A 4,349-nucleotide genomic window follows, 5' to 3' on the forward strand; every position below is an offset into this window, starting at 1 on the left:
CTTCTGAGTTGGGGCAGGATATCCCCCGGTACCGCTGCAGCCACCCAAACCATGGCTGCAGACCCGGGCATCCCTGAGCTCTCAGGACCTAGGAGCAGGTGGGAGCCCCACTCTCCTGGGCGGAGCCACAGCTGCCCAAACTGTGGGTGTGAACCCAGGTATCCCTGCACTCTTGGGGACCCAGGAAGGGGCTCCCTGCCTTCACAGGCTCAGAAGTGCCTGCTCCCACTGCCTGGATTCTCTCTACTGTCAGTGCCTGCTCCAATCTCAGAGCAATGTGGGGCCAAGCCTGTGTGCTGTCACAGCCAGGCCAGCGGTGCACATACTTAGGGCAGCACTGACATGCTGGCCCCCTGCTGCCTTGGCCCCCTCCAGACTTTGGGCACCGACAAACGTTGGGGAGGAAGCTGAGGGAGTTGCTGAGGGTGGGTCGACGCTGGCCTGCAGGTGCCCATTGGTGGGTGAAAGAAGCCTGGGCACCATGAACAAGCCTGGGAGCAAGAGGTAGACAGGCTCCTGGGTGGAAGGGGACGGGTTCTCGGTGAGGCCCCACCTTCAGGCCAGGGAGGGCTGCCATCTGCTTCAGAGAAAAGCAACCCACCCCAGGTCCTCCTCTCTGCTAAGAGGACGAAGAGATGATAGGACGACCAGCTGTAGAGAGGAGCTACGCTCTCTGCTGAGAGCTGCAGAGACAACGGGATAACCTGCTTGCAGAGAGGAGCCATCCCCATCTAGGGCCTCCTCTCTGCCGAGAGCTGCAGACAACAGGATGGCCAGCAGCAGAGAGGAGCAATCCACTCTGCTGATAGCTGAACACTTGTCAGGACAACTAGCTGCAGAGAGCAGCTACCCTCTCTGCTGAGACCTCACCACTTGTTGGAACCTGCCTGCAGGAACTACACGCTCTGCTAGGAGCTGAACACTCATCAAGACACCCTGGCTGCAGAAAGGAGCTACCTGCTGCAGGTCTCCTCTGAGCTGTGCTATCGCTCAGTAAAGCTCCTCCCCCTCTTGCTCACCCTCCACTTGTCTGCATACTTCATTATTCTGGATTGCAGGACAAGAACTCAGGACCTGCCGAATGGCAAGGCTAAAGAGCTGTAACACAAACAGGGCTGAGATATGTCCCTTGCTCACCATGCTGCAGGCAAAGAGGAGGAGAGAGGAGCTGCGGCCCTTCAGGGAGCTCAGGCCTGGGTGCTCCCTGAGCCAGAGCTATGACTCCCTCCTTGGGTCTCTGTGGTTCCTGACATCTCCAAGCTTCCAGGTGCCACTGTGTTCCCATTGCCAGCTGTGGATGCTGCTTGCAATGCGCCTGGTCCAGCCACAGACTCACAGAAAGCTGGCACCGGTGCTGGCACCTGGAGCTGCCTGCCCCACTGCAGCAGCCACACAGAGGTTTCTGGCCAGAAAAGTGACACCCCAAAGATCCCGTAACACTAATACACCAACTCAAATTTAAAGAAGAATATTAAGAAGACCTTGTCTTTTTAGAGATGATGGCTTATTATAAAGGTATAGTAATTCAAGGAGGATGTTCAAACAATGGAAGAGAGAACCTCTGAACGCACCCACTTATAAATGGGCACTTAGCACGTGGAAGACATCAGCATTTACAGAGCAACCTATTTAATAAAGAAATGGTGCTAGGCTAACTGGCTCTTCACACAGAAGAGATAAAATGCTATTCCTACCTCACACCAAACATAAGGTACATTTCAGATGACCCAAAGCCCTGAATGGGAAAGAGCAAAATTTAAAATTTTTAGAAGGAAGTAATTATTCATGACATTGGGGTACAGAAGTCTTAAAACAAAAACAAAAACAAACTAGATACAAAATTCAAATCATAAGATAAAAAATTAATAGTTAAGACTACATCTGTGTTGAGCATATACCATGTATCAAGCATGATCCGCTCCACACTGCCACCAGAGTCACCCATCTGACCATATCTGTGCCTGATTGAAGCCTCCTGAGCAGGGTGGTGCCCAGCCTGCCAGGGGCAATGCAGGCCTACTTCTAGAGCAAAGGTTCCCACCCTCTCCTGAATGCATAACACCCCACACACCTTCATTGCTTTCCGGCATTCCTTAAATACAACACCCTCTTTTGTGTCTGTAAGCCTTTGCACCTGCTCTTCCTTCTGCCTGGAGTGCATTCTCTTATTCACCACCTGGACAACTCCAGTGCATCCTTAAACACCCAGCTCAGGTCTCATGTCCCCAGGAAACATGGTGGATTGCTGCGGGACCACTGCCTGCAGGACAGCAGGCAACGTTGCAATGCTCTCATCTCCACAAGCACTTACCTGGTGCTGTTCATTATGAAGTCTTTGCTGCTGCTTCCATTATGAGGGAGGTCCCTGGGGGTGAGATGGGATGACGCATAACATGATAGTTGAGTGTTGTCTCTGGAGACAGACAGTCCTGGGGAGAAATTCCATATCTGCCATTTTCTTGACAATGACCTTAAGCTTTCTGAGCATTTGTTTCTGTAGAGTGGGACAGCAGGCCCACCTCCCAGGGGTGTTGTGAAGGTGAGATGAGATGACATGTGATGTGTTCATGCCTGAGTCTGGGCTGATCTGAAAGCAGACCCTGCAACTCACACTAGGATGTGAGTTGCAGGTAGTTCATTTATGATCCCAAGGAGTACCTGTAAGGGGGTGGGGAAGAAGCCGGGGAGAAATATGCATTAGCCAGCAAGTTACTGCTGTGGGCAACCGGGGCTCCATCCCACTGGGGAGCCTGGGAAGACAGGTAGAACACAGCTGAGTTACCCCAGCTGAGCGGGGAGGGAACTGAGTGTGTATTCCTCGGCTCCGTTCCATCATTGCTTGAGAGTCTCTCCTAGGGGAGTGCTAACTCCCAGGACTCTGGCTTGTCCCCCACCACTGACCAGAGAACACTGTCGTGGAGCGGGGGGAGTTGCAGGTGCTGTGGTTGGAAGCTGTCCCATAGGCATGAGCCACAGGAATAGCCGAGGCACGTGGGCGGCACTGCCATCTGCTGCAACCACGCATGCACCTGTGCTCAGTCACCAGAAGTTGCCCACCTGTTTTCTCATTTGTTTTCACAACCATCCTGGGAAAGGCATTCTGCCCATTTACAGATCAGGAGACTGAGGTCCAGAGAGGTTACCTAAGAAGTCATTTGTTGAATAAATGAATCAATGAACAAGTGAACGCACAGACCTCTCTGAAGTGGTGAATTAAGTCAATCTGTGAAGACGAGAATCCAAGAGTTCCCGATTCCCAGCTGAGGCTTGCGTTCTCTCCCCTCATGCCCAGCTATCCCCGCACAGTGCTCTGCCGTCTCGAATCCCTTTCCACTCAGTAATCACTGAGCCAGTGGTGACTCCATGTTCAGGCTCAGGGGGGAAAGCCCACTGGTGTAGGAGATTTGGGTTCTGGTCCTGGCTGTGTCTTCATCTGTGCTGTGATGTTGGGCATGTCCTGGCCCCACTCTGGGCTCAGTTTTTCCATCTGTTAAATGGGAATGGGTGGATGTTAGATCAGCTAAGTCCCCCAGGCTGTTGGAACAGTGGGGAGGCTTTGGGTTGCATTGCCCAGACTTGCCAGGTCTGGCATGGGAGATGGAGGGAACTGATGTATCCCCTCTGCCCAGCATCCTGCTTGACACGGCTGGCAGCTCAGTGGTTACAGCATCTCCTGATTTGGCCCCACCTGGCTCTGAGGTCAGACTTTGACCTGATGCAACGCTGGTGGCAGGCTTCATTCCGTAGACACACACTTCCGATCCTGGCCATGTTTGAGTCCTGACTTGGGCCCATTTTCTCTTTGACCCTGGTGATGAAGTCCCGATTTGAACATAAACCGACTGCTGTCCCTTGTCACAGACTGGTCCCTCAGCCAAACCATATACTGACTCCTGCCTGGGTACCCACTGACCCCTGATCCAACAACAAACCTCTGGCCCAGGCTGACTGCTGACCTTGGCCCCAGGCTGACAACTGGGCAGTGGCTGGGCAGCCTGAGATTAGTCACTGGTGTTCCTCAGCCACTCTCCCCTGCTGGTGGACTTGAGATACAGCCCTTGTAAGTAGGAGGGTCCCCTTACTCTAAAGGGGGCACATTGGACGAGACAGCAGGACGCACTATTGACTGGGCCTCTCTGTCCCACCATAGCCGAGCACAGCCACCCAGGCTGGCTCTGCCTCCCCCAGGCTGGGATTCATCACCCGTGCTTGGTCCAGTAGCCTTTCCGGAGCCTGCATCGTGCCCCGGTCCTTTGGGGTCCCTGAACTTTGGGGGTGCCAGAAGTGATGCATTCCATTAGAAACTAAAGAACCTTGAGTTACTCTTGGAAGAGCTCTGTATGGAAGGC

The sequence above is a fragment of the Pongo abelii genome, chromosome 1 (genome assembly GCF_028885655.2).
Source record: "Pongo abelii isolate AG06213 chromosome 1, NHGRI_mPonAbe1-v2.0_pri, whole genome shotgun sequence".
NCBI lineage: Eukaryota > Metazoa > Chordata > Mammalia > Primates > Hominidae > Pongo > Pongo abelii.